A 10,831-nucleotide genomic window follows, 5' to 3' on the forward strand; every position below is an offset into this window, starting at 1 on the left:
CTGGAAGAAAATGTTGTATGTATGTTCCGCAATATAGCACATGCTACTACACATGCTACTGTATCTCTTCAATTCATCTCTGAAATATAACATCAGGCAAATGAGATGTTTTCATCACAGTCTCAATTCTTTTTAGAAATTGAAAAAAGGAACTAACAATTTTAACCATTGCTACAACCTGTTTTCTTGTGTGTGTGTGTGTGTGTGTGTGTGTGTGTGTGTGTGTGTGTGGTGGGAAGGGTGCACAAATGCACAGTACACACAGCTCACCTTGTCTTTGTGCAACCAGCTGGATTAGATATCTATCTGTCTATCTATCTATTAATCTCTCTGGTTGGGCACTCTGCTGGTTAAGGGGGCTAACAAGGACCCTGCTTTCCTTAGAACAAAAGGAAGGGTTATACCTATTATTAGCGAGACACTTGGTGTCCAGATATTCATGTAGCAGAGGAGTGGGAGTTATAAGAGCTGGTGTTCATTATAGGATGGTTAGGTGAAAATGGACTGTATGCCATAGGAGCTATATCTGTCCATGAGTGTGTGTACACATAAGTAATTGAGTGGGTGTAATGCTCTGAGTGCAGTCACTGGTTCCGTAAAATGACTCATAACAGCCAGATATGACATGACATCATAAATATTATATTCATAGATTATCTATTGTCTTAGATGATTTGCATGTAATTGCGGGGAACTATAAATCCTATACTGATGCTGCTTGTTAATTGCCTATGATTTTATTAAGTATTAGTCACAAAAGGCAATATAATTGTTCTCCATTGACCAAATAAATATAAACATGAAAAAGAAATAAGTAGTTACAAATGTGATGGGATTTATTTTTGATCTTTTGCTTGTATGTTTCACAGCAAAATGAGATACTGAACTGGTGGATTATCTAAAAAGTGTATGCATTTGAAAACATGACTGCATTCAGCACCATGATTTTAAACCTATGTAAGATTAATTAATGAGTCCAGTCGTTCTCAAAGTGGGGTCCAGGGACCCCCAGTGGTCCTTGAGGGGGTTGCTGGGGTCCCCAGCAAAAAAGGGGAAATCATTTATTTTCACTATTATTCCATCGATAAGTAACACAATGATGGAATGTTTGACTATTTTGGTCACTTTCTGTAATTACACATCTAAAAGAAAAAATCTTATCGAATGGGGTCTGTGGTCTACTTTGTGTCAGTTCAGGGGTCCTTGGCGTGAAAAAGTTTGAGAACCACTCAATTAGTCTATCACCTATATTGCATATAGGAATTGATAATTTTGGATAATTTTGCACTCTTCAAATGCAGAGGTCTTATACTATTTGGCATTTAGCATTGTGTCTATTATCTCAATTGAACAGCTCTTCATAACTGATTATATGCCTCCCTCTAGTGGTGAAAATCTCACAATACATTCAGAGGTGCAATATTTCAGAATATGCAATGTTGTCAAACACACACACACACACACACACACACACACACACACACACATACACACACACACACACACACACACACAAAGAGAGTTATAGCTACAGTTCTTATGGATATTACAATATATTAGATATATATAAGATAAGAGAAGATAGTTACATATTAGCCCAGCAGTGGGGCCAGAGTTAACAGTAAAAAAGAATGCAAAATGAAAATATCAAATAATAAAAACCTATAGGTGAATAATAGTATTGTATAACAATATAGTAAGTACAGGTAGATATTAAGAATATGTTGTAGTATGTCAAAACATAGCAGCATAAACATAAAGACTATTTCAGAGTTTGTGTGTTTTAATTGTTACACATGGTAAGTTTGTGAAACACAGTAGAATTGGACAATTAAAGTACTATGGATTAAAATCACTCAGGAAATTCAGAAAGACCAGCACCCAGCCAAAAAAACTGTCATTCCATTACATGTGTATGGGCAGGAAATAATTTACCATACTTTGACTGGAATTTAACATTGATGTCAGCAGTGACCTCTTTGTCACCATATAGTTAGGCCAAGTGGTATAACAGGCAACTAGAGAGGTGGGAATATGTTAGAGTAAAGGATGTTTTGCAAACAAAGTTTATCTATATCTAATTGGTTAGTCTTTTCATATAAAAACTGAATAGAGCGAGGAGAGCAGTTGCTTCTCTTTCACTTCACTTCATCATTATATTGCGTTACACTAAGGTTACCAGCCCCCCTCACTCACACTCAATCTCACTCACAGTGACTTGACTCTGATGATAACAGCCTGGTTTTACTTTTAGTGGTTTTTGTGATTATTTATTGTCAATCATTTGCGATTACCTACTACATGTAGCAGTTTAAAATTAAATGCATTATATGCTTATGTATTATTAAATTCTATGGTTTTAGTTTTAGATAACATAAAACGGTGCATGTTATGGCTTACAGTTGTAAAGGACATGCATAGAGGACCCCAGTAATGAGTTTTGAAGTCTGGCAGTAAGTTACCAGTCAACATCTCTTAATGCGCCTCCCATCGAAGGAGTCTAGAATCGGGCCTGTTTGCAGTAAAAGGTGTGAGACCAGAAGATAGGCTACAAATAAAAAAGTTCTGTGTTTAGATAGGGGGTGGCACAGCGGTGCAGTGGTTAGCACTGTCCTCACAGCAAGAAGGTTCTTGGTTTTGAACCCATGGCCTGGGGCCTTTCTGTGTGGAGCTTGCATGTTCTCCCTGTGCCTGTGTGGGTTCCTCGGGCTTCCTCCAAGTCCAAAGACATGCACATTAGGTGAATTGGTGATATTCTAAAGTTTTTTTGAAGACAGAGTGGATACAGAGGGAACATACTGTAGAGAGGATAAAAGCATCATTTACCCACACCACAGAGCTTTGCTCTATTGTTTATAGGCTGAATTGTGTGTGCACAGCAGTTTCTGAAGTCCCTTATTCGCAAACCTATTGACTGGAAGACATGTTCATATAGGTACTCAAGCATAGTGTGACTGCCACATTTTTGAGGCTGTTCTTTATTTATCACACTTGATTTCTTCTTGTCCTCACAGCAATCATGTTTTAGCTTAGGTTTTTGTAATTGCAACCATGTCAAAATCAACCAGTCAAACATGCACATGCGCACAAACATGTGGCACGTGCATACTTTGTGGGAAGACAAACACACACACACGCATGCACGCACGCACGCACACACACATGCGCACACACACAGACACACACGCACCATTCACATTCTTATTTTAATTTGGGTGTGGAGCATGTAGTCAAAGTGCCCTGTGGGCTGACCATATCAGGTCGTGACATTTGCATTTGACAGAAATCACATCACACAGGGTTAATACTAGAGAGAATGGAGGGATGGAAAAAAAGAAAAAAAAATGTGGAAAAGGTTTCCCCCATTCCTCCCACATCCCCTTCCCTCACTCTTTCCCCCCTTCAATCCCATAGCTGAGGTGCTTAAATTAAAAAGGAAGAAATGCAATTTAAAGACATGGGGTAAACAATCACAAAACACTTGTTTCTGGAGGAGACACAATTTCCTGCTACCTTGTCCAATTTCTTATGGCCTGGAGGGCTGCCGCATGCGTTTTAACACCTGGTTCTACACCGCTGATTAAAATTGTAATGCCTGTGTTGAATCAATCCATATGACATTTTGGAAATACACAAGTATCAGGACATTTTATATAGACAGCATTTTTTCTATTGTTTTCATTTGAAACAAAAAGGTGCAAGGTGGTGACTCGCACTGGGTGTCACTACTATGCCTTCCAACTGTTTGAGGAGAGGAAATAAAGTTTCAATATCCTAAACAAGTATAAATATGTCCCTATCATTGTTCTACATAGTATTTAACAAAAAGCCACATGTACAGTGTACTGAATAACCTGAAATGGGACAGTTGTCAGTGTATTTCTGTGGTTTTGTGGTGATCATCATTAATTGTAGCCTGAGATTTCATACTTTCGCTCCCAAATAGTAGAACTCAGAAGAGAATTAGGTCCACTTCTAAGGTGTGTTACATGTTACATATAATTTGTTTAAAGGAGCTATTTGTAGGCTAAGTTTTGCTATTTCTACACAGCTAATGATAGCATTAACAGCTTTTTATTTACCAGTTTGGCTAAGAGCTTCAGCCATCATTGTATTTACAATTCAAGAAACTATAACTATGATTCAGAGGTCCTCTGAACAGCTGTACTTTTTAAGGGCACCATGGACACCACAGTGACTCGCTATCGGAAAGTGACGAGATAGGCTGTCTGGGCTGGAGCTAGATGATTAGCATGCTGACTTCAAGACAAGAAAAGAAGTGATAGAAATACAAAACAAAAAAACAAAAAAACAAGTAGCAAGCTCTTGGCGAGTAAAGGAGTGAAGTGTGTGCTTCCATTTCCAAGGAGCCATGCGAATCTAGCATCTTGGGTTACTATCATCCCTGTCAATGCGCCTGTACATATAATTTGTTTACTGTTTGTTTATTATGTTTACAATGCAAGATGTTATAATCTGCCCCCTTCTTCGGGGGAGTCTGGATGCAAAACTGACTCAGTATCAGAAAGTGATGAGATGGGCTGACTGGGTTGGAACTGGCTGGTTAGCATGCTAACTTCAGTATAAGAAAAGCAGGGATGGACACAAGCGAAACAAGATGGTTGCTTTCCACTGCTGGAGACAGCGCTTGGTGCGTAAAGGTATGGAGTTTGATTCTGAACTTGCAACGTTTCTTCTAGACTGGTAAAGTAAACAGATCGCAATACCAAACTTCAAACCCACACACCCTCCTTTAAAAACTTAAACAGTTTTTTGCACTTGGCAAAATCAGCTCATGGAAATTTGCCATTAATCAAATTTGAAGAGCAACTGTGTCTTCCTGAAACAAAAGAAGGTCAGAAGCCCTGGCTGAGAGAGATCATCAGCAGAGATCATTTAAGGGCAAAAATACAAATAAGAATGATCATTTTAGGGTGGCTAGAATGAATGAAAGGGAGCGCGAAGAGAGTGAATGAGAACAAGAGAAAGAATGTCCAGGTTTTTGTACCACTATTATACCAGTATACCCCCTCCGGCCAAACATCTGAGGCAGAGTGACAGACGGACCGTTGTTTGCTTCACACCACAGTAATGTTTTACCAGCCCCTGCGCCCATGTCAATCAATGGCCGGCATGTTCCAAAACATATTCAACACACAAAGAGAACACTTTGGCTTGAGGAAATGGATTGTGCGTAAGATTGGCAGGGGACTCTCTGGATGTGTCAATCACCAAAGGCCCTTTGTTTTACCCCTGTCCTAAGCTTTAAGAACAAAGACATTTCCTTTTGTTTCATTTGTCTTTGAACATGATATAAACACATGAATTTTCAGTTTTACATTTGGATTGAGGAGAAAGAGACACTTTTCTTTGTAAGATAACAAAAAAAAAAAGCTCAAACAAAAGTATAATGCTGTAGATATATCCCAGGGAGGGGATTTTGTCGAAAGCCTACAGGTGAGAGTGGAATTCACAACAGTCTTCTCTGTGCAGCAGGCTTTTGTGAATGTGCTAATCTACACATTTCATGATATGTTGATGATGAGTGCAGGATGAGAGGCGTAGCAGTGGGAAGGCAGTCAGGTTGTTAGCATTTGAAACCGCAATTTCACACAACGGACAATTGAAATCTGAGAGAGCTGCTGGTCCGGTCCCTGGCATCGAATCTAAGCGGCTTCTCTCTTTTTTCTTTTTCTCATCTCTCTCCTCTCGCCTCTTGTCCTTTCTTCCTGTCTGGCCTCTCCAGGTGCCGCGCTATCTCACAGCTAACACAGGAATCCGTGAGCCATGTACATCCACGGCCCTTTGAAAGAGGAAGCCACTTTGGTGCTCATCCTGGAAAGCACCTTCCATCGTCCTCTGTGTTCCTCGGGGAGATGAAGGGAGCTCCTGCTAGAGGAGCGGGTTTTTGTAACCAACGCCACATGTTGGGCAGGACACAGCCAGTTGTAAGACAAGAAAGATCTTTGTGGCGAACACAAGTGCTTGGCTGTCCTCTTGCATGCCTGTCTTTCAGCATTGCTTTGCCCGGTGGACACCTGTACAACTGTAATTTTACACAAGCAAAAACAAAGACATGCTACACAGGGAGGGGGGGCGTGTAAAGAGGGATTATACAGGCGTGTGTTTGTGTGTGTGTTTTCTTTGTAAAGAATTCAGTAAGTGGTGCTGAGTGCCCTCTACTGAAGGGTAATGTTTGATGGGGAAAATCATCACCTTCCATCTCAACAGAGTCAGCCTCTCAGGAGGTGAGACTGATACACTGAACAAATGAATGCAACGTTTGACACTTGACACTGAAAAAATGTTGCTGGAATATTCAAGAGATGACCTTTGACCTTGAGACAAAGCTGGGCTATGACCGGTGTGAGTACTGAGTGACTGAATGACTGAGAATGTGGGATTTTCAAGATGATTTAAGCTTCTTGTAATCTTAAATCTGTCTGTGGTGTTCTTTTGAAAGAAAGGAGAAAAAAAGAAGATGGACGGAAAGACTGAAACATTGGATAAAAAGAGGCGGCACAAGAAATAGAGACACAAACCTATTTGTGGATGAAAGGGGAGGTCATGCTGCTGGAATGTGACTGGGTGATAGAGAGCAGGAAGAGGAAACAGATAAACTCTTCGATGCAGCCCTTGTATACACACACACACACACACACACACACACACACACACACACACACAATACAGATACATATACCCTGTTGTGCTATCATCAAGGGTCGAGTGTTAGTTGACAGAAACCACCGATCTGCCTCAGTGCTAAAACCTTGATAAGGCACTAGGACATCTGTGACCTGTGTCTGGTTCTTTGTGTGTATTTGTGTGTGTGTGTGTGTGTGTGTGTGTAGAGAAAGAGAAATAGAGATGCGCATGAAATATAAAGGCTTTGCTTTAGAAGACAAAACAGGAGCAACAGGCTGTGATCATTGATTTGTCAAGTTTTAACTGAATTATGATCTACTCTTTTTTATCTTGAATATTTCCACCATACTTAACACAATGCTCACCAGACCATCATGGTACACTGGTTAAGAGCGTCAATCTGGCTTCTGAAGTATAAAACAACACTGCCAACATCATAGTGTGGCAGGTGTTCTGCTTCATAATTTAGTAGGAATAATCCATTATGTATATGACTTGGCTTAAATGATACTCACTAAAAGGCACACCCATCACTTCAGTGGTCCACATCTCTTGTTATGTGTGAGTTACAAGATGAAGATAGACTCTGCTTTGAAATTTGTCATTCTAACATGCCCCATGTTTGGTATGTGTTTGCCAAACATTGATTTCAGTCTGTCTCTCATTTGACAACAAACAGGAGTTGAAGCTCCTGAGATTAAGATGGAGAGGCGGTTTTACATTTTATGGTAGATTTCATGTTTTAGAGCAGATAGTTACACAGTAGAGGATTTTGAAGGTTGAATTGTAGGATTATTTTATGTTCCCACAAAGTCAAATTCTTAAATCATAGATGATGAAGAAGTAGCATCACATATCAGAGTGACAGGAACAGTTTGCTATTTTTTTTTATTTTTTAAATGAGCTTATTTTCTTCCTTGCTGAGAGTTAAATGAGAAGATTGATACCACTGTCATGTGTGTTAGACAAATATAAAGCAACAACTAGGAGCTGATTAGGTTAGCACAAGGCTGGAAACGGGGAAATTAAGTTAACCTGGCTGTTTTTAAAGGTAAACCAGATAGATAGATAGATAGATAGATATATAGATAGACCTATCTATCATGACCACCTCTGAGGCTCAATCCTTTAACATGTTACATATAATTTGTTTAAATGAGCTATTTGTAGACTAAATTTTGCTATTGCAACACAGCTAATGTTAGCATTAACAGCTGTTTACTTAACAGTTTTGCAAAGACCTTCAGCCATCATTGTATTTACAATTCAAGAAACTATAATAAGTCCTCTGAACAGCGCTACTTCTTAAGGGTACCCTGGACACCACAGTGACTTGGTATCGGAAAGTGACGAGATGGGCTGACAGGGTCGGAGCTAGCTGGTTTGCATGCTAACTTCAGTACAGGAAAAGAAATGATAGAAATGGAGGCAGCTCAAGTAAAGGAGTGAAGTTTGATGCTGAACTCTGAACTTTTCTTCTAGACTGGTATGTCAACAGCTGTTAATGCTAATGTTGCAATAGCAAAATTTACAATTATAAATAGCTCCTTTAATCCATACAAAAACATAAGTGTTAAAACAACATGGTGTGGTGTTATGGTAGGGTATGTGTTGGACTATTCCTTCACCAGTTATGGTAACTTCTTCGAGTCTTGTTGTTGCTCTGAGGCATCATTTTGCCATAGGGTCTTCAACATGTAACTGCAATGTCCCGGTTTGAATGTGGCCACAGACCCTCATTATGTGTGATTCTTGTAAAGTGATTGAGAAGTTCCTTGTCTTCTTATTCATTCTGCCTCTCCACTCCCACTGGACTCTTTATATTGTTATATACAGTACATCTGTAATAATATACAAGTACATCACTCATTCAAAATCAGCAACTGTTGTTTGAAAAGAAAGTTTTGGCGCAATTAGATGAAACATTACAGGGCTGACACAAACATCATATCACCAGACAGGACAAATAGACAAGGCTGGACAGAGGAGAGAGTCAGCGAGAGAAACAGAGGGTTAATTATTTTGTCGACAAGCAGATTGAAAAGATGTAGACAAAAACAAAATTACTCTCCTTTGATCGGAACAAGTGGTCAGGATATGTGAGAATTAAAAAACGGTGGGGGGACATGGGAAGATGAATTTGCGGTCAGATTGCTGAAAAGCAGATGTCACATTTCTTGGTACGTTTTTGGGGAAAATGTCCTCGCATGTCCCCACATCAGTCAACACTGCAACAAATCTCTCCCTTTTTTCTCTCCCTGTCTTTGACTCTCTTGTCATCATTTCCTGTTCTGTTCAGCAGATACTGTTTAGTCTAATTGACCGGCTAAAGTGATGACAAAGGTATCAAAGCAATGGAACTTTGATTTCATGCTCTCTTTTCCTGTTGGGCCTTTCTAACTCTTTCACTTGGTCATTTCCTCATCCTCTCCAAGATATCTAGGTTAGATCTCTATGGTGGTGGTGACAACCTTGCGGTTAGAGATTACGATTGTAGGGAAGCCTGTTCTAATCCTCAGACCTGGGAAAATATACTCACCATGTCATTTGTCCTTAAATTATTATTTTAACGTTCACTTGTGTCAAGTTTAGTTGATTTAATGCATCTCTAAATATAACCTGGAGTTTTATTTAGTAATGTCTTCATATTTTATATTTGCTTTTACTCAGACAGTAGGTATGTTAGGTATAATTTTTATTTTACTATGCAATGTATTTTTGGTAGGTCAGGACCTGATTTAATTTCTAAACTAAACTACACAGTATATGGCATATAACAACATATACAGTCAATATATGGTACATATCTAAGCATGTACAGGACTATCATGTAATGCAAAAATAACATGTAAATTATATTAGGACAGATGTATGAAACAGGCCATAGCTGCATATAGCTGCTCATTTTGCATTATGTATGGTCCAAATTGTTCAAATTGCAAATGTTTTGAGTCTAAGGACATTTTCTGCAGTGTGAGTGTTATCACTCATATCACCTGCAACAATGTAATATAAAATATGTTAACTTACGTTTTCTAAATAGATGTATGTAAATAGACACCGAAGTGTTATTAGCTGCTACAAGGTGGAACAAATCATACAGGATTTTTTTCTTTTTCTTTGTTGCAGTACTAGCTGTGAGCAAAGGGAGGAGCTCTGGTGATGTTCTTTAGACCACTTGGGAAGACCACTGGGAAGGACCAAAAGACAAATGTTGTGTATCTATGTGTGTGCGTGCCCATCTAAATTCGCACAAATGTGTGTATAAGCCTCCTTACTGTATCTGTGTTACTACTGAATGTAAATTTTGTATGGATACGTGCGCATATTTGTGCACATGATTTTACTTTTGTGTGACTTTAAGTGGTCAAGTGTGGTTTTATGTGTATGTTCATGCATACTTGTGTTGAATACGTGCACGTCCCTTCGTGTATTTTGTGTATGCAGGGGTGACAATGTTAATTCTAGTAAATCAACTAAAAGCAATGCTGTTGTGAAGGAACAAATAATTACTAGTATGGCTGGTGCTGTGGTCACAAGTAAAATATTGTTCCCTCAGTCAGTATGAAAACAACGTCTGTCTGCATTATGGCGTTGAATTTGTTTGGGTACTCACACAAGGAACTATCCTTACTAAAAGTTTAATGCAACTCACTGCACTTTATTTGGATTGTAAGATGTTAGATTTGTCACAAGAGTGTCTCTTGACTAGAGCAAGAAAAGATCTCATGCAAGTAACAGTGGCTTACATACAAAGTAACACAAGCAGCGACTTGAAGCCTCAAAGAACCACGACAGCTCTGGATTCTCTCAGAGTTACAGTATCACATGTTTGTATTTGGACTTCAGCGATTGGGAATATAAGGAGAAAAGGTCAGTTTGGTCAGTAAGTGAAAGTGGCGGTTATGGTGTCTCCATTTAGAAAGTCAGGAAACGTTTTAGCTTGAGAATTCAGCAAGACAGTTCATCGACAGTGGGTCTTTTATTTGAGGGAATCTCAGTTGAGAAGAAGGATGATGAAGAAGATGAAGAAAAATAATAGAGTTCCAGATCTTAAAACAATACACAAAAAAGAGGAAGAAGAAGCAGAGGCCAAAGAGGAGAATGCAGGAGAGACATTACAAACCTGCCAAATGTACATAACTTGCACTATGAGATTAGGTATTTCACATTTTCACCTGTG

This window comes from Seriola aureovittata, chromosome 7 (genome assembly GCF_021018895.1).
Source record: "Seriola aureovittata isolate HTS-2021-v1 ecotype China chromosome 7, ASM2101889v1, whole genome shotgun sequence".
Taxonomy (NCBI): Eukaryota; Metazoa; Chordata; class Actinopteri; order Carangiformes; family Carangidae; genus Seriola; species Seriola aureovittata.